The sequence below is a fragment of the Limanda limanda genome, chromosome 22 (genome assembly GCF_963576545.1).
Source record: "Limanda limanda chromosome 22, fLimLim1.1, whole genome shotgun sequence".
NCBI lineage: Eukaryota > Metazoa > Chordata > Actinopteri > Pleuronectiformes > Pleuronectidae > Limanda > Limanda limanda.
In genome coordinates this window covers 10,438,411-10,464,569 of record NC_083657.1, presented here as the reverse complement: position 1 = coordinate 10,464,569, position 26,159 = coordinate 10,438,411, and the positions used below count along the sequence as shown (strand labels likewise).

Here is a 26,159-nt window from a genome sequence, read left to right as displayed (position 1 = left end):
AGATGATTTCGATGCTGGATGAATGTGCTGAGGGTGTTCTCTACAATCAGTGGAAAACTAAGGTGATTGCAACTTAAAAATTCATGTTTGGAAACCCCACCACTTTGTCCTAACAAAGTCACTTTGTCACCTTTTATAACTGTGAATATGAATTGTTTGCCACTGTAGTTTCCCCCCGGCTTGGTGCAGAAGGTGGATGACAAGAAGAAACCATACCCTGCAAACATACTGGGATTACTACGCTTCATGCGAAACCTCCATGAGCACTAGTAAGTTAAAAGAATGAATAAACTCAAAACAGTGATATTGAGATTTTTAACAAGTTTTCCATCCCCTCCCTGAGCACCACAACTCCATTCACCTCCACTTTTAAGGTGGATTTACAAAGGAGTAAAATATGTTCATAAGATTGAGATTTTGACAAATTAAAATTTGGAAACGTTTTAGGATTTCAAGCGTCCAAACAGGTATTTATTCAGTGATACATTTAAAATAATGGAAAAATGTTTTTATTGACTGCATTCATTCAAAATTGAACTAACTTGAACTTTAACATTGCACGTAGTTGTTGACTATATGTCTGCACATATATCGGTTCGTTGCCACTGTTATATGAATTATTATGAGAAATAATTATCCCCAAGGTTCTTCGTGAATCTTATTTTTTTTTGTTACTGGACAATTTTTTGTGCAGTCCCATCAGTCCCCTCAATATGCCAGATTTGGTCATATTCCCGGGAAATTTCGTGAAATTGTTGAGAGGCTGCAAGCCAAAGGTTCAGAAGTTACTGATCTTCTGTACATTCAGGATTTTCTTGGTAATATTATTCCACTTCTCTGTTTGCAGTCCCGATGATGCAGCCAGCGTTGATCTGATATCACGGTTTCCTCATCTCTTTCCATGCATTTTTAAATTTGCCAAAAGGAAAGGGTGGAATTCCAAGAATCCCCTGAAAGGAATGTTCAAACCAGAAAAGACAGTAGGCGCCAACAGACATGAAGTGGAACCTGTAACCGATGAAGAGCACGTCGGCCTTGCAGTTCAAGAATCTGGACACACTTTCACTGAGCCAACTGCAGATGCCAAAAGCAGCATCAGCCGTATCTAGTCCAGTAGAACTAACCTGAGTAGACTCTGCATTGATGATGAAACCATTCATAGAGACTATTTGAACAGGCAGTTTAAATAAACGTTAATCACTGCCTCCTATATTTGTTAATAGATTTGTACGAACAGTTAATACAACAATCCTGTGCTGGGTACCTAGGTCCCGAGGCTGGCATCAAAATATTCCTCTTTCACTATATTATGACAATTCAGTATTTTATAATGTATAATAGAGGACAATATATTGATTTGATATTATTATACACATAACTGTAGTTTGAGAGTATTGATAATATTTTAATAAAGAATGCAGACTCCTTGAATTGCATTCTTATACGTTGAATTATATACATAAAGTTTTAATCAATAGGTTGAGTTAAATGAAGTAAATTGATTTCAAGGGTTCTTTCTTTTCACTTTTGTACAAGGTTGAGGATTATAGCGAAGTAATGTGATCAGAACAATCAACAATAATTTGTCATAGAGTACTTAATCTATATTTCTTGAAAAAACCTTGAAAAATATACATTACAAATTTTGTTCTGAGTCCTTTTAGCTTCTTGAAATGTTAAACTTGATATATCAAACATGTAAAAATATGATTGTGAGAAATGTTTTATCTTGTTGTGATGTGTTCATGCGATGCTACTGCCCACCCTGCGTGGACCCTTGTGAGAGAGCTTGTGTGAGTGCAAATGTGAACTCGGCTCCTGAAGAAGATAACAGAGGACATGAATTTGAATGTTGGTTTAGGGTAACAGCTGTTTGTATTTATCGATCCTATTGTTTTTAGAAACTTTTACAAACAAACATGACATATTAAGTGTAGAATTGAATGGGACTGTTGGGCCCTTTGCAGGAGTATGTGCTTGACCATGTGCCATTCGGACTGCACTCAATTTTATATTCATTCAGACTTTCAGAGATCTGAGTTTCTAAAACGCGAAGAGGGATTGGTGAATGTAAAAAGCAGCTCCCCCTGAAAATGTTGTTGACATTCCTCAGGGTAGAAAATCCATTTGGATGTATAGATTTGTACAATCCACTTTGTTAATGGTTTTATACCCATAAAGAAAGAACCAGAACATCAGAGAAATATCATGTTATAAATATTGTTTTATTCCCATTTGGGACATTTGAGGATGGAACAGGTTTGGTTGCCACCTACCTCATGTTCCGGGTGGTAATGTACAGGATGTTGCCTTCTGGGTTTCATGGACCCACAGTGCCTCCCGCTGGCTGTAATTAAGTATCACACCCCTTTGCTTTTTTCATACAGGGAATGTTATGAAAGCACAGACCTTTAATTATCATAGCTTAGATCACAGTTGTTAGAGTGTAGTTAAGTGGAAATGTAACTGGGTGCTAGAGATGATATTGCAAACAGTAAGAAAAATAAGTGGTGTTTTGGGGGTGAATTATTCAGGACTGGATATAGTTCAATGCCTTCTTAGACAAATGTATATGAATAGAAAATTAGATAGAAATTTAGCTCAGAGGTATTTAAAGTGGCAAAGTAGACATGAGATGTGTTTGGGTGATGTCAGGGAAATTCCACCTACTTACAAGTTTGTAAAAATAGCACCAGTTGTTGGACTGCTAACTATATAACCTTTGTTTTGGGCTATCGCTAAGAAAATACTCCACATTGCTGAAGTCAGTGGACTCAAACAAATAAAAATACATTCATCCGAGGACAAATGTGTGTCCGAAAATTGAAGAAAACTAAATCTATGTAAATATATCTACTTGAGTTGGGAGACTTTTTTTGTCCGTCTTTCTGTTCTTTGAAAATGTTGACTCACAAGCAACGAAATGTAAATAAAACAAGGACAGCAATGCCACTACCTGTCTGTCAGCCAGAAATCCCAACAGATCTTTGCACTTACTTCAAAGAAAACAAAATGAAATGTTACCACAGCTTGCAAGAGCATGACATTCAAAAAAGGGTGTTTGCCAAATTCTTTTAAGATGAACCTAACAAAATCAGAATACAAAGAGTACATCTCCTTATTAAGTGAATGATATTGCAATTTACATTGGGGAATATGCAGGCTTTAGAACATGCAGTTTCATTTTTTATTATTAAGTTTTAAAAATATTGAATGTTATTCTCAAAATATACTGGAAGTTTAATCAGTTGTGTATAAAAATAAATGTGTAAATATATGATTGTGAGGTGTGTTCTATCGCGCATTGATCAGCACTTGCAGGGAAGTATTTAACACTTTTAATCAGCTTATATGCAGCAACCTAAAGAAACAGATGTGTTTTAGGGCAAAGGTTTCTTTCAACTTTGGCTGAGGTGGTAGAGAGAGTTCGAAGGTGTGTCAATGGTGTGTGATAGACAAAGCTCTGTATGAAAGTGTGGGTGAGGCAGACACATACCGATTAAGGTAGGGCAACCTGTCAGACTACATACAGGCCTCAACAGCTACCGATTAAAGATCCAGTGTGTAAGATTTAGGTGCAAGGGATCTGATGACAGCAATTTGATATAAAATAATCCTAGTGATGTTTTAACGAGTGTGTTTCTTCTAAATTATAAAAAATTGTTGTTGTATTTTATCAAGAAGCAATGATGTCAGTCTGCGTCCATAGAAACTTGTTCATGACGTCCTTGACAGTCTAAGGGCACTTCATTGTCGAGAGCCACAAATTCTCCACCGAGATCTCAAACCACAAAATGTTTTGATCGGTAAGTAAAGAAAAAAATATCTTGAACAGTGTTATTCACTGAAGCTGTTTTCAAACATGAACTCTGGAGAATGTCACCACAACTGAGTCCTGACACTCTACAGACTTTGTCTGTCACACACAGACAGGAGATTATTCGGGTTTCATTGCATGATAAAGGAAAGGCTGGAATTTAGAGAATCCCCTGAAGGAAATGTTCAAACCAGAAAAGACAGTAGGCGCCAACAGACATGAAGTGGAACCTGTAAACAATGAAGAGCACGTCGGCCTTGCAGTTCAAGAATCTGAACACACTTTCACTGAGCCAACTGAAGATGCCAAAAGCAGCATCAGCCGTATCTAGTCCAGTAGAGCTTACCTGAGTAGACTCTGCATTGATGATAAAACTGCACCTTTCATAGAGACTAATTGAACAGGCAGTTTAAATAAACGTAAATCACTGCCTCCTAATAACATAACTAACAGTTAATACAACAATCCTGTGCTGGGAACCTAGGTCCCGAGCTTTGTATTAAATTCCAAAATTAACATGGTGCTGTTTTCCTCAGATTTAGAAGTCCAAGGCTGGGCATCAAAATATTCCTCTTTCAATATATTATAACGATTCAGTATTTTATAACGTACAATACAGGACAATATATTGAGTATTTTGTGTATGATTTTGATTTAAGTTTTTACACTTGACCTTGAGACTTAAAAGGAACAATTCATTTTTTTCTGGCCACAGCAGATTCTTATTTTACAAAGTTGAGGATTATAGCGAAGTAAAGTGATCAGAAAAAAAACAATGCATTGTCATAAAGTACTAAATCTTATTTTTTGAAAAAACCTTGAAAAAAATACATTACAAATTTTTGTTTTTAGTCATTTCAGCTTCTTGATATGTTGTATTGTTCCTAAAATGTTGTTTTTCTTTTTTAATATCATACTCAAAAATACTTGATCTATCAAACATGTAAAAATATGATTGCGAGAAATGTTTTATCTTGTTTTGATGTGTTCATGTGATGCTACTACCCACTCTGCGTGTACCCTTGTGCGAGAGCTTGTGTGAGTGCAAAAGGGAACTCGGCTCCTGAAGAGGATAACAGAGGACATCATAAAATTGTAAATTATGTCGTTTCAAGTCGAATTTAAATGTCGTTTTAGGGTAAGAGCTGTTTGTATTTATCGATCCTATTGTTTTAGACCTTTTTACAAACAAACCTGACATATTCAGGGCAGAAAATTGAATGTGACTGTTGGGCCTTTTGAAGAAGTATGTGCTTGATCATGTGCCATTCGGACTGCACTGTATTTTATATTCATTCAGACTTTCAGAGATCAGGGGCCTCATTTATTACCGTTGCGTACGCACAAAACGGGCCTGAAACGTGCGTACGCCACTTCTCACGCCAACGTTGGGATTTATAAAAACAAACTTGACGGGAAAATGTGCGTATTTCTACGCAAACTTAGACCCTCCCGTACGAGCGTTTTGGGGAGACGGGAAAACGGCGACACAGACGTGAGGTGGTGAACTGCAGCAGATTATTGATCCAATTCATCATTTACATTAAAACCAACAGTTTTTCTCGCGCGACGTATCTGCTCCACATGAGCCTTTTAATTAAAAAAATATAAAACAACTTTAAGCAAATAAGGTTCAGATTCGATTTAACAGCAGAGTTGCGGTGCCGAGTCATTAATAGGTTTTAATAATATCTTCTAACACTGTGCGTGTATCATCAGATCGCTGCAGTGAACGGGACTGAGCCAGAGGGCGCACAGAGCGCACAGAGCACAGAGCGCACTGGAGATCACTTATAAGAAATGAGAAAACTTTCCAAATAATATCCCAGAAGAGGTGAGGATCCACTGATGTGAGGGAATCGGTCCGATGCTCTAAATAAATAAATACTGCCGTGACACCGGTGCGGGGAACTGCTCGATGTGTGCATGTGACTGGGAGGACGAGGAGGAAGCGATGCTTCAGCGATCTCTGATCTCACACAGTGTGTTATCCACAGCAGCAGCAGCAGAGTATCAGTGTATTTTCTTTATTAGTGACATCGCTGCTGTCCCATAAAGTCGCTCTTCACCTCCACCTCACTAACAAACACCCCGCTGTCAGTGTCAGAAAGTTTCACTTCCTCTTCACATCGCTTGATGCCGTGACTCCGTCAGGACTCACGGTGGAAACCCATTGGTCAGCAGCATCATTTAATATTCACGCTGTGCTTTGCGTTGACCATTTATGGTTGAAAGTGGGCGTGTGGAGGGCGGATTTGGAGGCAGATCCACGTACGAATGTTTCCAAGTGGACTGTGATTTTTAAAGCGAACATTGCGTTCAGTTGTACGTGCGCACGGTTTTATAAATCGGAATTATCTTTTGCGTACGCCATTTCCGGATTTTGTACGTACGTACACTTTTAGTATGAATCCTACGCACTCTTTTATAAATGAGGCCCCTGAGGTTTTAAAAGGAGAAGAGGGGTTGGTGAATGTAAAAAGCAGCTCCCCCTGAAAATCCAGATGACATTCCTGAGGGTAGAAAATGTATCCATTTGGATGGATAGATTTGTACAATCCCCTTTGTTAATGGTTTTATACCCCTAAAGAAAGAACCAGAACCTCAGAGAAATATGTTATGAATATTGATTTATTCTTATTTGGGACATTTGAGGATGGAACAGGTTTGGTTGCCACCTACCTCATGTTCCAGTGGTAATGTACAGGATGTTGCCTTCTGAGTTTCATGGACCTACAGTGCCTCCCGCTGGCCGTGATGAAGTATCACACCCCTTTGCTTTTTTCACACAGGGAATGTAATGAAAGCACAAATCTTTAATTATCATAGCTGAGATCACAGTTGATATAGAGAAGTTTAGTGAAATATGTTACTGGGTGCTAGAGATGATATCGTATACAGTAAGAAAAATAAGTGGTTTTTGGATGAATTATTCAGGACTGGTTATAGTTTAATGCTTTCTTAGACAAATGTATATGAATAGAAAATCCTCAGTTAGATACATTTTTAGCTCAGAGATTCTTAAAGTGGCAGAGTAGACATGAGGTGTGTTTAAGGGATGTCAGGAAAATTTCACCTACTTACAAATTTGTAAAAAATAGCACCAGTTGTTGGATTGCTAACTTTGTAATAAAAAATAAATAAAATAATGCTAATGATGTCTTCACGAGTGTGTTTCTTCTAAATTATACAAATTGTTGTTTCATTTACTCTAGAATGGGCCCTTTATATTGAAATACTGTATATTTACATCGGGGGGTATTCAGCTGCAACATGACACTTCACCACTTTATGTCACTAACTTCTACACCCTGCAACCTGTGTGTAACCTGAAATACAGAACTGAGGGCAGTAAAGCTAGCTGCTTGTTTTATTCATGACTGGATCTACACTCAAATTAGCTTATCAGCATTTTCTCCATTTTGTTTCTAGAACTGGGAGAGGCAGGAATGAGGCAGAAAACACTTCACTTCGTCACTGTGAGTAAACTTCCCCTCCATTCCTCTGCTGGTAGATCAACTGCATTTCCTTCAATACAAGTCGGATTATAAACAAAACACCAGGACTCGGTTTGATGACGTGTATCTTCTGGTCTGTCGATAACAATCACAGCCCCGTTAGAACACATGTACGGAGCTCACTGGTATCAGGTGAAGGAATGAAAAAAAGTCCGTTCCCTCAGTTTAATAATCTGTTCCCTCAATTTAATAATCTGTTTCCCCACCACCTCCTCCAGCTCCACGTACTTTTAATAAGTTTATAAAGTCTGTTGTTTTTACGCTCCCCCTAGAGGCAGCTCGCGCACCACCACACTTTGTGAATCTCTGATCTAGAGCCTGCTTGGTGCATGGATCATCATTATCTCGATAACGTGAGCTTGCACATCGTTCAAACAACAATTATGACATTTTCGTAGACAATTTGTATCACACACCCCTAGGTTTCAGGTGAAAACATAGACTGTATATAAAGATGAAGAACAAAACCTATTGATTTATGTAGTATCATAATCATACTATATATGCTTACATGCATCGAGTGGTTTGTCAAACTGGGGGAACGACTTGCATCCATATATCCATGTAGCCACTTTCTGCTGTAATTGTTCTCAGTTTTGAACTAAATGTATCTCAATAGAACGTGAACCTAAGCCAAGGCCAAACTGTCTCCTTAAATATAGTCAAACTGCACCGAGTTGCACACGGTCCTTGATATCAGTCCCTGAACTAGACCGGATTTAGTTTTTCATCAAGATCCTGGGAAACTGGTTAAAAGGTCAAAAAACTTCTGTCTTGATATGCTAAAGAAATCTGTGCCTAACTTTAATAGTTTTTCTCCACCAAATGTCATGGAAAACCGCTTAGTAGTTTGTGCATAATCCTACTGACCAACTAACCCAGCAACCAAATCATAACCTCCTTGGGGAGGTAATCCATCTTAGTACAGTGGTGGGAGATGGAAACTTAATTTAAGTGTCCAAAAGCACTAAAATGATGCAGATGAAAATTTGTTAAGTAGCGTTCATATTACTTTGTTGTAGATTCAATTTAAAATACTCATATAGCTACTGTGCTAAAATATCACGAGTAGCCCTTTGGCTGCTCAACTCATAAGTTTACAAAGGCATCACATGTATTAATAATGATGATATTTGTCTGCCCACAGGTAATCTGAAGCAGAGAAATGGATTATCTACTAGAGATTACACTGCCATTCCCTCCAACCTCAACACATCCTGTAATACAGTGTGTAATTCAAGACGACCTCAAGAGTCTCAAAAAATTACTGAGGGACAATGACATTAATGAACTGTTCCCCTGCAATGAGTTGGGTGATTTTATAACCCCACTGATTGCTGCTGTTGTATATCAAAAAAGGGATATTGTCATTTACCTTCTAAAGGAGAAGAGCGATCCAAATGCTTGTTCCAAAAAGTTGTTGACACCTTTGCATTATGTTGGATGGCACAATGCGCCGGCAATTTTTGCAAGGATGTTACTTGATGCAGGCGCCAATCCAAACAGACGGTTACCACAGCCATTCACACCTTTGCGAATAGCCGGCATTTTTGACAGGGATGATGTCATGAAAGAGCTCCTCTCTGCTGGTGCACCGGTATACTTGATACCTGCGACTAAACCTGAAGATCATTCTTTTAATCGTAAAATAGCTCAGACAATTTTTAGGTTGGCTTCCAGTGGAGATGAACTTTGCTCCAAATTAAGGGATTTTGTGGAACTCAACATTGCTGTGCTACACGGACAAAAACCAGAAGAAGTGTTTAGAACTTTTGACAGTCGTATGCTATTGGTTGATCCTCAGACTCATCTGACCATGATTGAAATGCTCTTTACTGTTATTGGGAAAGATGAAGACAAATACCGCAGAGGAAGCGTTAAATGGCTGAAAGAAACTGGAAATTCAAACTCCTTCATTACAGGGGCAGTGAGTCGCCTTCCAAAAATTCATCGCGAATATGTACATTGTACGATTAAGAGTTTACATGCAGTCTTTTGCACAAACGAACATATACCGATTGAGCAAGCACTGGTTTTCTTTTTTTTTTAACTTTTTTTTTTTTTTTTTTTTTTAACTTTTTATTTTAGTCTTTTCACATTTTTAAAGGACATACACACAATACAAGTACAATAACATAACCAATAACGAGGGGGCGCACCGGTATAACAGTTTTATACATATTTTCTTTGATTGTCCAAAGCTTATCCTGATATTGAAGCGTCATCTAATTCTTCAATAAAGGTGGTCCATTTCTCCCATTTACTTGGGAAAATCGCTCCTCTGGATCTGAGGGAGAAAGTAATTTTTTCCATTGTCTTAATCTGATTTACTATGTCCATCCATTGTTTGAGGTTTGGAGTGTCCGCTCGATACCAGTTCTTAGTGATTGTTTTCTTGCAGGCCATGAGCAATATTTTACACAGATACAAATCTTTTCCTGAGATGACATCCTTTAAAATACAGAAGTAAAGCACCTTTACATTGTTTGTGACTTCATATCCCAGAATCTTACTTAAAGACAGACATATTTTCCCCCAAAATATCTGAATTTTTGGGCATAGCCAAAAAATATGAGAGTCATGGGCATTCGTGTTTCCGCACAACCTCCAGCACGGTTCCTTTAACTGAATTTGCTTACTTTTAATATGTGGTGTTATAAAATAACGAATTGAGTTCCTCCAACCAAATTCTCTCCACTTCCTTGAGCTTGTGGATGAATGCTGTGCTTTCCACATAGAACACCAATCCTCCTGTGATATTTCTATGTTTAATTCCTTCTCCCATTTTGCTTAACATATCCTGTATTTTCTCCATTTTGTTTCTGTAGGCCCTGATATATTTTGGAAATAGTTTTATTACTCTTTTTTTTATAAGCTTCAACTAGGATTTCAACCACTGCATTACCCTCTACAGATAGTTCTGGTTTAATTTTTTTATCAAAGTAATCCCTAATTTGCAAATATCCGAAAAAATCTTTATTATCTAGATCAAATTCCTTTTGTAATTGTTCAAAACTCTTGAAGTGCCCACCCTGTGTGAGTGTACATATAGCTGTTATACCCTTGTCCCACCACTGTCTGAAGCCAATATCATTCGTTCCTGGTTTAAATTTGTGATCCAGGGCGGGCCAAGTCAAAATCCTTGCGTCTCCCTCCATTTTGTAGTCTTTCACCATCTTATTCCAAATACCCAGGGTCTGTTTGATAATATCATTGTTGCTTTCTTGGCGCATTTTATTCGCTGTGTCCCCTAACACTGCTTGGATTGGAGAGGTCTCTATGTTAACTTCAATGTCTTTCCATCTGGCTTCATATTGCGGGCAGCTTCCGCATACTACAAATCTAATTTGTGCTGCATAGAAATATTGTCTCAAGTTAGGCAGAGACACACCACCCTCCTCTTTATTTATTTGAAGTGTTTTATACCTGACCCTTGGTCTCTTGCCGGCCCAGATAAACCTAGAAATCAATTTGTCCCACAGCCTGAATTGTGCTTCTGGGATCATCTGTGGAATAGATTGAAACAGATATAGTAGTCTTGGTAGTATGTTCATTTTCACTATATCTATACGTGTCCCCATATCTAGGTTAAAGGCTGACCACCTCCTGAGATCTGTTCCAATATTTTCGTTGACCTGTTTATAGTTGATTTCAAACGTGTTGCCAAGAGTTTTTGTTAATGTCACTCCAAGATATTTTAATACTTTAGCCTTCCATTTAATTTTGTATTTTTCTCTGGTTTCTTTATTAGGAGAGTAATTGAAAGTGAGGATTTGTGTTTTTGCCATGTTTAATTTATAGCCTGAGTATTTACCGAAGTCATCTAATATTGCCATCAGGTTAGAAAAGGTTTTATCTTGGTGCAGCAGGGTCACAATAACATCATCGGCGAAAAGTCCTATGATGTGTTCCTGTTTTCCTATTTGGATTCCCTTCAGACTGCTATCCTGTCTGATCAGCTGTGCTAAAGGTTCTATAAATATGGCAAATAGAGTGGGGCTAAGGCAACATCTGTCACAGTCTGCTCATCTCCTGTCTGCTGGTATTTTTCCACTCCTCTGTCTCTGCTCCACTCTACCTGTTAGCCACGCCCCCTCATCAGGCCAACTCTCCACACCTGTGACAGCCCTGGCTGCATATAAGCCTGCTCCTGTCTCTGCTTCAGTGCCAGATTGTCTTGCGTAAATGCCTGACCTCCAGCATTTCTCTCTCCGGCCTGCTACCTGTTATCTGCCTGCTACCTGCCTGCTACCTGCTCCGGCCTGCTACCTGTTATCTGCCTGCTACCTGCCTGCTACCTGCTCCGGCCTGCTACCTGCTATCTGCCTGCTATCTGCCTGCTACCTGCTCCGGCCTGCTACCTGTTATCTGCCTGCTACCTGCTCCGGCCTGCTACCTGCTATCTGCCTGCTATCTGCCTGCTATCTGCCTGCTACCTGCTTGCTACCTGCTTGCTACCTGCTCCGGCCTGCTACACAGCTCACCACTGAACCTGTCTGCATCTAGGTAATCCTCCTGCTGTGGACCTTGCCTCCACTCAGCAACACCAGACTCACTCCTTGCCAGATCTCGCTGAAGATCACTGGGAACAAAGACTTTTCACCCTGCCACTGTTAAGAACTGTTTAAGACTGCAGTGAAAAATAAAGTTCATTACCAATTAAGATCTCGTCTGCCTGTGCTGCATTTGGGTCCTCACCATACCCGTGACAGTACAATCTGGCCAGACATGGACCCAGCGCACACGCCGATGGATCGCCTGGAGAAGGTAGAGGCGATGCTCCAGCACCACGAGGCGCTGCTGCTTTCGAACTCAGCAGATGTTCAACTGGCGGTGACTAAGCAGGAGCAGGCGGTTACCTTGCTAGCCTCGCAGGTCCAACAACTCGCCGCAGCTTTTGCTCAAGTTGTCCCTCTGCCTCCAGAACCAGTCCAGCCTCTACCAGTCCCGGCTGCCTCTGCTTCCGCCTCGGAGCCTCGTGTGGGGGTTCCTGAACGCTACGCCGGGGACGCGGAGGGCTGCCGCCCGTTCCTCACGAACTGTTCCATCCTGTTTGCCCTCCAGCCCCACACCTTCGCTTCGGAAGACGCCAGGGTGGCGTTCACCGTGAATCATCTGACTGGGCGCGCTCGGCTGTGGGGAACAGCCGAGTGGGAGCGTCGCACTCCAGCGTGCTCCACTTTCCAAGCCTTCGCCGCTGAGCTCCGCAAAGTGTTCGGAGAAGCTTCCCGAGGTCCGGACGCTTCTGGAGGGCTTCTAGGTCTGAAGCAAGGGTCTCGTTCAGTGGCCGATTACTCCATCCACTTCCGCACCCAGGCTAGCTCCAGTGAGTGGAACCAGGCTGCCCAGTGCGACGCATTCCTCATGGGGCTCGCTGACTACATTAAAGACAAACTGATTTCGTACGACCTTCCCACCACTGTCGACGGCATCATCGAGCTGGCGTCCCGCATCGACCGTCGCATTCAAGCGAGACAGCGGGAGAAACATCAGGGGCTCGCAGGACGACGCCAGCCCGCCCCTTCACCAGCGGCTTCCGACGTATCGATGCTTTCTGGCTGCCGGTATTCAGGGGAGCCTGAACCCATGCAGGTGAGTCGGGCCAGTCTAACTCCAGAAGAGAGGAGGAGACGCCGCGAGGGGAGCCTCTGCCTGTATTGTGGCCAAGCGGGACACTTTATTTCCAGGTGCCCGCTAAAAGGTCGGGCTCATCAGGAAGGAAGGAGTTCCTGGTGAGTCATACATCTAGCTCCTCCTCCAGCCCACGATCCCTGTGCCAGGTCCGCCTGCTACTGCCTGAGGGATCCCAGACCCTCGCCACCCTCATTGACTCTGGCTCTGATGCCAACATTATGGACTCTAACCTAGCTCTGCAGCTGGGTGTCGGTCAGATTCCCCTGCCAGCTCCAGTTTCCACCAACGCTCTGGATGGCCGACTTCTGGGAACTGTGACCCACCTGACAGTGCCTATACGGATGTTAATTTCCGGGAACCACCATGAAACACTCCAGTTTCACATCCTGCACTCTCCTCGTCATCCTCTCCTTCTGGGGTTCCCATGGCTCCGACGTCACAATCCACACCTTGATTGGACCACAGGGGCGATCCTGGGGTGGAGTTCATCGTGTCACCAGGTCTGCCTCAAGCAAGCCGCCACACCACGACCTTCTGCCACGACCAGTTCTTCTACCGATGTGCTGGGGGTCCCGGCTGAGTATCTGGACTTCAGGGAGGTCTTCAGTAAGGCCAAGGCAACCTCCCTGCCCCCACATCGGCCCTATGACTGCGCCATCAACCTCCAGCCCGGTGCCACGCCCCCCAGAGGACGCCTGTATTCCCTGTCCGTTCCTGGTTTCTTCTTCGTGGAGAAGAAAGACAAGACACTCCGCCCCTGCATTGATTATCGTGGATTGAATGACATTACCATCAAGAACCGGTACCCCCTGCCTCTCATCTCCTCAGCTTTCGAGCTCCTAGAGGGGGCCACCATATTCACCAAGCTTGACCTGCGCAACGCCTACCACCTGGTCCGGATCCGCGAGGGGGACGAGTGGAAGACGGCGTTCAATACCCCCACTGGTCACTACGAGTACCTGGTGATGCCCTTCGGCCTCACCAACGCTCCTGCTGTCTTCCAGGCTCTGGTCAACGACGTGCTCAGGGACATGCTCAACAAGGTCGTCTTCGTGTACCTTGATGACATTCTGATCTTCTCCCGCTCCAGAGAGGAACATGTACATCACGTCCAGAAGGTCCTCCAACGTCTGCTGGAAAACTCCCTGTTCATCAAGGCCGAGAAGTGTGAGTTTCACGTCTCGTCTGTCTCCTTCCTGGGGTACGTCGTAGGGAGAGGGACCGTGGAGATGGACTCAGCCAAGGTTTCTGCCGTCACCACTTGGCCCGCCCCTGATTCCCGCAAGCAGCTGCAACGTTTCCTGGGCTTCGCCAACTTCTACCGGAAGTTCATCAGGGGCTACAGTTCGGTGGCGGCCCCCCTCACAGCTCTTACCTCCTCCAAGGTTCCGTTTCTCTGGTCCACGGCCGCCAATGACTCTTTTCTGGCCCTGAAGACACGATTCACCTCGGCCCCCATCCTCCAAATACCGGACCCTGAACGGCAGTTCGTGGTCGAGGTGGACGCTTCCGACTCGGGAGTGGGGGCTGTCTTGTCCCAGAGAGCAGCCTCCGACCAGAGGTTGCACCCCTGCGCATTCTATTCCCGACGTTTGACCCCGGCAGAGAGGAATTATGACATTGGAAACCGAGAGCTCCTCGCCGTCAAGTTGGCTTTAGAAGAGTGGCGACACTGGCTCGAGGGGACTAAACTGCCGTTTCTGGTATGGACTGACCATAAAAACCTTGAGTACCTCCAGTCCGCCAAAAGACTGAACTCCCGCCAGGCTCGATGGGCACTCTTCCTGACCCGCTTCAACTTTTCCCTCTCCTATCGACCGGGGTCCCGCAACGTCAAGCCCGATGCCCTGTCCCGTCAGTTCTCGGAAAAGGAGGGGGACAGGACCGACCCAGACACTATCCTGCCTTCTTCCCGTCTGGTGGCCACACTCACCTGGGAGATAGAGGAGAAGGTCAGGGTCGCCGCCCAAGACCAGCCCGGACCTAGTGCTTGCCCTCCCAACTGTCTGTTCGTCCCGCCTGACCTCCGGTCCGAGGTTCTACAATGGGCCCACAGCACTCAACTTACCTGTCATCCAGGGATCCAACGGACCAAGGACGTGGTGCGGTGCCGGTTCTGGTGGACGTCACTGGATGAGGACATTCGGGGGTTCGTCAATGCCTGTCCCACCTGCAACCAGCACAAGCCGGCTCATCATGCCCCTGCCGGTCTTCTACATCCTCTGCCTGTGCCTCATCGTCCCTGGTCGCACATTTCTTTGGACTTTGTCACCGGTCTACCACCATCCAGCGGCAACACTACTATCCTGACGGTGGTAGATAGGTTCAGCAAGATGGCACATTTCGTGCCCCTGCCCAAACTCCCATCTGCCAAAGAGACGGCTAAACTACTCCTCCTCCACGTCGTCCGTCTCCATGGCATCCCAGTGGACGTGGTCTCTGATCGGGGTCCCCAGTTCGCCTCAGTATTCTGGAGGGAGTTCTGCTCGCTCCTGGGGGCCACCGTCAGCCTGTCCTCTGGGTACCACCCCCAGTCCAACGGCCAGACCGAACGCAAGAATCAGGAGATGGAAACGGCACTACGTTGCATGACGTCTCAAGACCCTACTTCTTGGTCCGAACAGCTCCTATGGGTAGAATACGCCCACAACACCTTGACCAGCTCCGCCACCGGTCTCTCCCCCTTTGAGTGCACCTATGGGTTCCAACCACCGCTTTTTCTGGCACTTGAGAAAGAAACATCCTGCCCCTCTGTCCAGGACTTCATCCGCCGTTGTCGCAGGACTTGGACCCGAGCCAGGGCGGCTCTACTCCGGGCCGCTGACCGCTACACCGCGGCCGCCAATCGCCACCGCTCCAAGGCCCCAGACTACCAGCCGGGTCAGAAAGTTTGGCTTTCCACCCGTGATCTTCCCCTCCGGGTGGAATCCAAGAAACTGGCTCCTCGCTTCATCGGCCCGTTCGAGATCCAGGAGATCGTCAACCCAGTGGCAGTGAGGCTCAAACTCCCTAGATCCATGCGGGTTCATCCCACGTTTCATGTCTCCAAGGTTAAACCGGTCCAAGAGAGCGCCCTGGTTCCTGCCACACCACCTCCACCACCTCCTCGCCTCATCGATGGAGGTCCCGCCTACACTGTCCGTCGTATCCTGCAGTCTCGCCGGCGTGGGAGGGGATTCCAGTACTTGGTGGACTGGGAGGGTTACGGCCCTGAAGAAAGGTTCTGGGTTCCTGGGAGGAACATCTTGGACCGCACCATCATCAGGGATTTCCATCGACGCAACCCCACCCAGACGTCCAGAACCAGGCCACCTCCCAGACCACATCCTCCGTCAGAGTCCCCAAACGACAGCGACGACAGTCTCCCCGGGACCAGGGTCTTGGAGATGGACGCTGGGCTCTCGGACGAGTATTAGCCCTCCGCCAGGCCCCCGCCTCCCACCCGGTTTGGTCCATTCGTCTTGGGACGTCGAGAGCCGTCCCTTGAGGGGGGGGTTCTGTCACAGTCTGCGCATCTCCTGTCTGCTGGTATTTTTCCACTCCTCTGTCTCTGCTCCACTCTACCTGTTAGCCACGCCCCCTCATCAGGCCAACTCTCCACACCTGTGACAGCCCTGGCTGCATATAAGCCTGCTCCTGTCTCTGCTTCAGTGCCAGATTGTCTTGCGTAAATGCCTGACCTCCAGCATTTCTCTCTCCGGCCTGCTACCTGTTATCTGCCTGCTACCTGCCTGCTACCTGCTCCGGCCTGCTACCTGTTATCTGCCTGCTACCTGCCTGCTACCTGCTCCGGCCTGCTACCTGCTATCTGCCTGCTATCTGCCTGCTATCTGCCTGCTACCTGCTTGCTACCTGCTTGCTACCTGCTCCGGCCTGCTACACAGCTCACCACTGAACCTGTCTGCATCTAGGTAATCCTCCTGCTGTGGACCTTGCCTCCACTCAGCAACACCAGACTCACTCCTTGCCAGATCTCGCTGAAGATCACTGGGAACAAAGACTTTTCACCCTGCCACTGTTAAGAACTGTTTAAGACTGCAGTGAAAAATAAAGTTCATTACCAATTAAGATCTCGTCTGCCTGTGCTGCATTTGGGTCCTCACCATACCCGTGACAACATCCCTGGCGAGTGCCTCTTTGTAGATTGAAACTGTTGGTTAAGTGGCCGTTGATTTTTATCCTTGCTGTGGGTTCTTTGTAAAGGCTTTGAATACATTGTATTGACTGTTTCTGAAAACCTAATTTCTCCAGTACCTGATATAAAAATTCCCAATTGACACAATCAAAGGCCTTCTCGGCATCAAGGCTCACTAATACTGCTTCCAGTCCCTGTTTCTGGATGTGATCTATGATATGTAGAGTACGTCTAATATTGTCCTGAGTCTGTCGCCCCTTAATGAATCCTGATTGATCCTCATCGATCAAATCAGACATAACATTTTCAAACCTTTTAGAGATGATTGACGTGAAAATCTTATAATCTACATTTAAAATCGAGATAGGTCTATAAGATTCACATAATTCCTTTTCTTTACCTCCCTTTAGTATCACTGAGATCACCGCCTCTTTCCAAGAGGGGGGCACTTTACCCTCTGTCAAAGTTACATTACAGGAGTTCAGAAGAAGTGGAGACAATTCCTCTTTAAATGTTTTATACCACTCGCCCGGATAGCCATCACTGCCTGGTGATTTGTTCAATTTTAATCTGCTAATAGCACTGTCTAATTCCTTTTTAGTAATAGCAGAATTTAATTTTCTATTTTGATCTTCTCCAATAGCCGGTAAGTCCAATGAATTGAGAAGTTCTTTCATCTCGTGTTTTTCTTTTGCTGGGGGCTGAGAGTACAGGTTTTCATAGTATTCTTTGAAGACCTTTTCTATTTCCTCCGGTTTAAATAAAATTTCTTTTGTTAAGGGGTCTCTGATCTTGTGTATCCTATTAGCAGCTTGCTGCACCTTAAGGCGTCTAGCCAAGTATTTAGACGCTTTGGGGCCCGATTCATAATATGTTTGTTTAGTAAATCTCAGTTTTTTCTCAATCTCATTATTTAAACTGTCGTCTATCTGCCGTCTTGTAATGTTTATTTGATGCAGAAGGGCTCCCCCCTCATGGTTTTTATGTTTCTGTTCCAGTATTCTTAATTGTTTAATCAAATTTTTATATTCTTCCTCTCTAATTTTCTTTTGGTATGCTGCCCTTGATATCAATCTCCCTCTCATAACCGCTTTAACCGTATCCCAAAGAATGGTATCATCAACAGGGCTGTCTATATTTTCTTCTATGCAGTTTTTAATTTCTTTTTTAATTCCCTCTTTTGTGTCCCGATTATTTAACATACCTGCATTTAGTTTCCAGAGTGAATTTTTCTTCCTTGCCTCCAATTTGATGTTAAGATAGACTATACTATGGTCAGACAGATCAGCTATCCCAATACTACAATCTTGTATTCTATGTCTGTCTGCTGTATTCATAAAAAAGTAATCTATTCGAGAGTAAACGGAATGAGGAGCAGAATAATGCGTGTAGTCCTTCTCTAAAGGGTGGAGTTCCCTCCACACATCAAACATCCCCAGTTCAACTAGTGTGATATTGACAAGTTTTGATAATTGTGTCTTATTTCTTTTAGCATTGGTTGTATCAAGTTTAGGATTCAAGATCATATTAAAATCCCCTGCACAAATCAGGGTCCCTTCATTTTCCAAGACTATAATTTCAAACACTGATTTCAGAAAAGTTTTATCACTACCGGGTGGCACATAGACATTAACCAAAGTAACTATATTATTGTCAATTTTTCCTTTTACGATGACATATCTCCCCTCTTTGTCCCTTATTTCTTTAATGAATTCAAAATTCACACAATTAGAGATTAATATGGCAACTCCTCTTTTGGGGCCATTCTTAAACGTACTATAAAAGGCATTTTTATATCCAAAAGACCCAAGCTTAGAATGCTCCTGCTGAGAGAGGTGAGTCTCTTGTAAATATATCAAGTGGATGTTTTCCCTCTTCATTTTGGTTATTACTTTTTTTCTTTTAATTGGATTATTTAAACCATTCACATTTAAGGACGCTATCCTCACATCACTAACGTGCATCACTTAAGGACAAATAAGAACATCAGTGGCCCCACTAACCGTGCCTGAACAGTGGCACAATACGAACTAAACAAATAAAACACTTCCAAAAGAAGGAGGTTCTTCTCGTCCTCCAGAATTCCGGTCCCGTTGGGGGGCCGAACGGAAAGCCTCTCATTCGGAGAGGGCCCTAACTTAGTTATGCCATAATGGCCTATGGTACAGGCTTTCGTCATTCTAAGTGAGTCCAACGGATAAGAAAAAAAAAAAAAAAAAAACTATGAGAGAAAAAGAATAAAAAATAGGGTAACACTCAGGTCCCGATAGTCTTAATTATTCTTACATAGGGCAAACGTGCTGATCAATATTCAACCTTTTGTAGACGTAGTTTAAAACGGAACATTCCTACCGGACAGGTCATCATGTTTGTTGTCTTGATCCTACTTCAATCTCCAGATCTTCTGAATTCTTGTAGTTTATCCCTTGCGCGTGTCGTTGCCATGGTCGTTGCTGAAGCGGTGCTCCTCCGAGGTCCCTCTCTGCGCTGCCACTCCATCGCCGCGGAAAGCCGTGTCTCCAACCTGGTCTCCTCCGTGTCGCGAGCCGGTGTCGGTTCAATGAGTCCGCGTTTCATCAATTCCTCCTTCACTTCACTCGCGTCGTTGTAGGTTCGGGCTCCCGTGCTCCAGTGGACTCTCATCCTGGTGAATGGTGTCTGAAACCGGATGCCTTTTTCCTTCAGGACTCTTTTAGAAGCGTTGTATTCTTTCCTCTTTTGAACAACCTCTGTCGCATAATCGTGATCGAATGACAGAAGTTTGTTTCTCAGCTGTATTTTGGTTTTCCACGCGTCCCGTAAGACTCTCTCTTTGGTGGTGAATTCCAGGAAATTAACGATGATGGGTCTCGGCTGAGCGCCGGCTGCTGGCTTGGGTGCCAGCGATCGGTGCGCTCTTTGTATTTGGAGATTTAAGTCATCCGGCAGTTGCAGTTCACGCCTGAGCATGTCTTGCGAAAACTTAGCTGTCGATTCGCCCTCTTCTCCCTCAGGGACCCCATAGATGCGGAGATTGTTTCTCCTCGACCTCGACTCCAAATCAGTTAACTTGTCTTGCAGGGTTTTCCGTTCTTTCAAAGAGGTAATGAGAGCGTTGTTTGCCTCCAGTGCCCAAGATTCTAGCTTCTCCAGCCGCGTCTCTGCCTCGTTTAGCCTCCCGCTCTGCAGCTGCTGTTCAGTGCCAATTTTAGTGAACTCTTGGTTAATTCCTTTTTTGAAATCATCCAGGTCTCGTTTCACATCCCTCCTCAAATCTTCACAAAATGCGCGGAGTAAGGCTGTCATTTCTGTTTTTAAGTCCTTTATGTCCTTGCTAATGTTTGCCAGACCCGAGCGCACTCCAGCCTCGCTGTCGGCTAGTTCAGAGCAGGTAGTTTCATGGCAGCCATCTTCTTCCATCTCGAGGTCAGCTAGCGCGTTTTTAGCTTCGTCTTGCGCCATAGTTTCAGGCTGATTGATCGCAGTTTTCCTACCCTTAGAACCTCTCCCCCTTGACATTGCAGCAGAGATGATTTCTAGCTCTGAATATTCGAGTTTTCAGGGGTATTGCACCTGACTATCGGGAGCTCTGATACCGTGCGACCTATCCCTCCATGACGTCACCAACCAGCAAGCACTGGTTTTCATCCCACAACTATTAGACTTGGCTCCAAAGAGACACCTGATGTTAAGCTGTTAGAAGCTGTTCAGTCAACACTATGTGTGATAACACAGAAAACACAAGTCACAAATGGCTGGCATCCCAGTTTTATTGAGAAGTTGTGCGGGACAGTTGCTCCTTTTGTCAACGATCAATACTCCTCTGACACCCGAGTCTACACATATGGCATAGTTGGAAACTTGCTGTCTGTTGAAAATGCCGTTAGCATCTTTACATCAGCTGGGATAACGTCAGTGCCAGAGGACATACTGGCATCTGCAGATATGACAATGAATGCCGAGCTGAAAGAAGTGCTCAGACGACTGAAAGATCATTTGAGCAAACTCAACGGGGAGTGTGAAGGGGCAAGGAAAAAGAAGAAGAAAAAGAAGAAGCAAGAAAATACCCAAGACCCAACTGATGAAGTTTGCATTGCTTCAACTGATCCAGCAGTTCCAGCTGAAGCATCGGGAACACACAACTGGCTGCCAAATAGCAAGAGGTGGAGGGGAAAATTAGAGAGGCTTGTCAACTGCTTAAAGACTGATGAAAGTAAAGTCACCAGAATTGGAAACATTGCTTTTATCAGTGATGTTGAGTTTCACATAGCGAATGGGAGCAATGATACTGCAGTCTTCTTGGGACTGAGAGAAAGTGATGGCCAAGAAATTGCAATTAAGAGAACTTCTAAAATCAACTTTCAAGTGCTGAAGAATGAGGAAGTACTTCTGCGACTTCCAAAACTCTACGATAGCCGTGTTGTGAAATATGTTGACTTTGCAGAAGATGAGAACTTTGGATATCTTTTTCTTCAACTTTGTGAATACACCCTGGAAGAATATATCAAAAGAAATGATGGCAGTCTGCGTCCAGAGAAACTTGTCTATGACGTCCTTGACGGTTTAAAGGCACTTCATTGTCAAGAGCCACAAATTCTCCACCGTGATCTCAAACCACAAAATGTTCTGATCGGTAAGTCAAGAAAAAAATATATAGAACAATGTAATTCACTGAAGCTGTTTTCAAACATGAACTCTGGACAATGTCACCACAACTTAGTCCTGACACTCTACAGACTTTGCCTTTCACACACAGACAGGAGATTATTTGGGTCTGACATCAGGTCAGACAAAAGGAAAATGTCCGTAGCAGTCAGATGATGGGTGGCATCAGGGTAGAGCATCAGGATGTAGAACATAATGTATAAATTCAACAGTGTAAATTGCCTGCTTTTATTTAGAGACACCGGCGTTAAAAAAAAGCTAATTGGATCTTGTCTTTCCCTGTTGACATCTTCTTCAGGACCTTCTATGTCTATGCGACCAACCATCACGTGTTAAAACCATCATCAATGTGCCTACGCAGCATAAAAAAATAAATATTTGAATTCATGTGGTACAACAGATTTATCTTATCTGTATCAATCTATTCCATTTATCTCACAGATGTGACCGGAAGGGCTAGATTAGCTGATTTTGGCATAAGCAGACGTTTGCCCAAAGACCAAACTACTTATCACACACGCAGTGCAGGAACAGAAGGCTGGATGGCCACAGAGACTTTAAAAGAAGATGGTGACATACGATACAAATCGAGCACAGATATACAGGTTAGTATTTTTTTTGCATGTATTATCTTTATGATTCAGTGAAAACAAAATATTTTGTTGATAAAACTGCGTTGCTGACTTTTCAGGTGGCAGGAATGCTGATTTATTTCATCCTCTCCGGTGGACGCCATCCTTTTGGTGGTGAACGCTATAAGCTTATGTCAAACATTAAAAAGGGGAAGTATAAGTTGGACCACGTTCAAGATGTGGTGGCAAAGGATCTCATCGAGAAGATGATCGATAAAGAACCACAGAACAGACCCAGAGTGGAAGAGTGCTTGAGTCATCCCTTCTTCTGGTCCAGCAAAAAGTAAAATCTCTTTCGTCATAGTCAATTATCTCAGATTATTCAGAAGCTGCAGCTTTATGTTTGAGAGCTAGCATAGTGTTGACTCAAAGGTTTACATACAGTGGCTCTTCCAGCTTAATGTTAACATGGTGATTCCAAGCAAGTAAAATATTTACCATGGCAGCCATCTTAGTTTAAGATATTAGCATGTCAATATTTTCTAATAATAAGGAAATTTAATTTTTTTTTTAAATATTTTACTTGACAGCACTGTAGGAGTTCAAGGATATTTATCGGGATACACCATTTAATGTATGTACAAAGCGACATGGCTGTTCATCACATCGTTTTTTAGATAAATTCAGTCTTCACCAACAATGTGGACAAGCCCACAAATATTGCCATCTGTGGAGCCATGCAGCCAGTAAGGCCAATAAAAAATGTCAGTGAAGAGAAGCTGCTGTGGACTTTTGTTCTTACTTATTCTTCATTTGCTCCAATTTCTCTGTCAATCTCCACGAATATCTATACTACCATTTTTAATCAATGTCATGCAATGAAAAGGTTTATGCTTTGTAGTATTGTTTAAAGCATGTAGCCTTAATGTGCAATCTTCTTTTTTTCTCAGGAAAGTACAATACTTGAAGGAGGTTGGAAACAAGAAGGAGGTGGCAAGCCGACAGACTGTTAACCAGGAGTTGATTTCGATGCTGGATGAATGTGCTGAGGGTGCTTCTACAATCAGTGGAAGACTAAGGTGTTTGCAACTTAAAAGTTCATCTTTTGAAACCCCACCACTTTGTTCTTACAAAGTCACTTTGTCACCTTTTATAACTTTGAATATGAATTGTTTGCCACTGTAGTTTTCAACAGACTTGTTGCTGAGGGCAGATGACAAGAAGAAACCATACCCAGAAAACATACTGGGATTACTCCGCTTCATGCGAAACCTCCAGGAGCACTAGTGAGTTAAAAGGAGGAATAAACTCAAAACAGTGATATTGAGATTTTTAACAAGTTTTCCGTCCCGTCCCTGAGCTCCACAACTCAATTCACATCCACTTTAAAGGTGAATTTACAAAGGAGTAGAATATGTTCCTAAAATTGTGATTTTAACAAATAAGTATTTGGAAACATTTTAGGATTTCAAGCGTCCAAACAAGTATTTATTTATTGATCAGATTAATTTGATGGAAAAATGTTTTTTATTGACTGTATTTATTCAATATTTTTTTCACCACTGTTTTGTTAAATTATTATTATTATTACATTACATTTAGCTGACACTTTTATCCAAAGAGACTTACAATAAGTGCAATTAACTGTGAGGCAACAAACACATAACAACAATAATCAAGAAAGTACAATTTCTTCAAGAAAGCCAAACTACAATTATTACAAGTATTAGCTGAACTAACTTTAACCTTAACATTGCACGTAGTTGTATCTGAATATATGTCTTCAGATATATCGGTTCGTTGCCACTGTTATATGAATTATTACAAGAAATAATTATCCCAAAATATCTCCGCCCATCAGTCCCCCCAATATGACAGATTTTTGTCATATTCCCTTGGAAGTTTGTGAAATTGTGCAAAAAACACAATGTTATAGAAAGGGGAGAAAACTAAACGGACCCACCCCTTTATCTAGATCTGCACCAACATTGAATGGGTTCTCTATTCACCCATGTCCCATCCTTCCGCCAAGTCTCAAGGAAATCTGTAGATTTTGTGTGATCCTGCTGACAAACCCACAAACTAACCAACAAACAAGCAAATGGCCAGTGGCAAAATCAGAAGCTCCTTGGCAGAGGTAACCAGTTGGTATCATGCAACTGATGATAAGGCAGTGCTAATAGACAGTGATACTTTTTAAAAGGCCACAAACCAAAGGTTCAGAAGTTACTGGTCTACTGTACATTCAGGATTTTCTTGGTAATATTATTCCACTTCTCTGTTTGCAGTCCCGATGATGCAGCCAGCGTTGATCTCACATCACTGTTTCCTCATCTTTTTGGATGTGTTTATAAATTCACCATAAGGAAAGGGTGGAATTTAGAGAATCCCCTGAAGGGAATGTTCATACTCGAAAAGACAGTATGCGCCAACAGACATGAAGTGGAACCCATAAACGATGAAGTGCAAGTTGGCCTTGCAGTTCAAGAATCTGAACACTTACTGAGCCAACTAGCGGTATCTAGTTCAGTAGAACCAACCTGGACAGACTGAATGGATTATGAAACTGCACCATTTATAGAGACTATTTGAACAGGCAGTTAGAATTTTTTTTATATTTTTACACTGCAATTTAAGTTGACTGATTAAACCAGTCAAAGAAAAAATATATATAAGAAAATTTGTTTGGTCATTTTAGCTTCTTGAGATTTTGTAATGTTCTTAAAAACATTTCTCTCTTTTAATATTATACTCAAAAATACTTGATCTATCCAAACATGTTAAAATATGTTGTGAGAAATGTTTTATCTCGTTTTGTTGGGTTCATGTGATGCTACTGCCATCTGTGGCGTACCCTTGTGCGAGAGCTTGTGTGGGTGCAAACGTGAACGCGGCTCCAGTCGTTTTGAAACAGCAGATTATATATTTATATATTCAATTGTTTTCAACCTTTTTGACAAACAAACATTATTAAAGTTGATGGGACTGTTGGGCCTTTTGCAGAAGTATGTGCTTGACCATGTGCCATTAAGATTCACTGTATTTTAAATGAATTTTGTTCAGATTTCAGACATTCATTGTGCGAATTTCAGCTGATTTTGCTGATATAGAAAGATCTGTGAAATTGAATTGTCTCTATTTGCAATAAAATAAATAATAATTGACCGTGTTTTTCTTCAGCGCGATCTTTTATCTTTATCTATTTAGTATACAAGGCTGACATTGTGTTCAGTGATACACAACCTATACTTGTTTCATAGCTGCTCTAAAGCGTGAGCAATTGTTCCTACGTGTGAAGGAAGGAAGGAAAAAGAGGAAGCCAGAGAGGCCCCAAGACTCAAATGATGAAGTTTGCGGTGCTTCAAATGACCCAACAGCAGTTCCTGCTGAATCATCTGGAACACAAACTTGCTTATTTTTTGACTAATTTTAGATTCTTGAGATGTTGAAGATTTTTGTTTTTATGTTATACTAAAAAATTAATTTGATCTATCCAAGTGAGACATGTTTTGTCTTATTTATTCATTCATTCATTAAACTTTAATTTAAACTCGGGAAATATATTGAGGTTGAGCCCTCATTTATGATATATAAAGAAAATAAACAAAACATTCTGAGATTCTAAAGAAAAGCCAAATAAGAAACGTTCAAATTTGCCAATAGCAAAAGCAACAGCCTTATGAATAAATACAGTACATGTAATTCAATTTTGAGCAAATCAATCAATTACAAAAAACTAATAAATTAAAAGCAACAAAAAGTGAGATTAGTTTAGTTGCTTCTTAGATTATATGCACAATATAGTGACACATATCTTATAACATTTTGTATTTTATTAA

At 42.7% G+C, this 26,159-nt stretch overlaps 1 long non-coding RNA gene across 2 annotated transcripts; it reads left to right on the top strand.

The window, feature by feature from the left end:
• LOC133028665 (uncharacterized) lies at positions 1–25,435 on the top strand. 2 transcript variants are annotated; one of them, XR_009683304.1, is made up of 3 exons: positions 1–62; positions 23,506–23,606; positions 24,609–25,435. It is a non-coding gene; the product is annotated as an uncharacterized LOC133028665 (long non-coding RNA). The 2 variants fall into 2 exon arrangements; XR_009683305.1 differs by having other exon boundaries at positions 23,506–23,711.
• Positions 25,436–26,159: the final 724 nt, after the last annotated feature.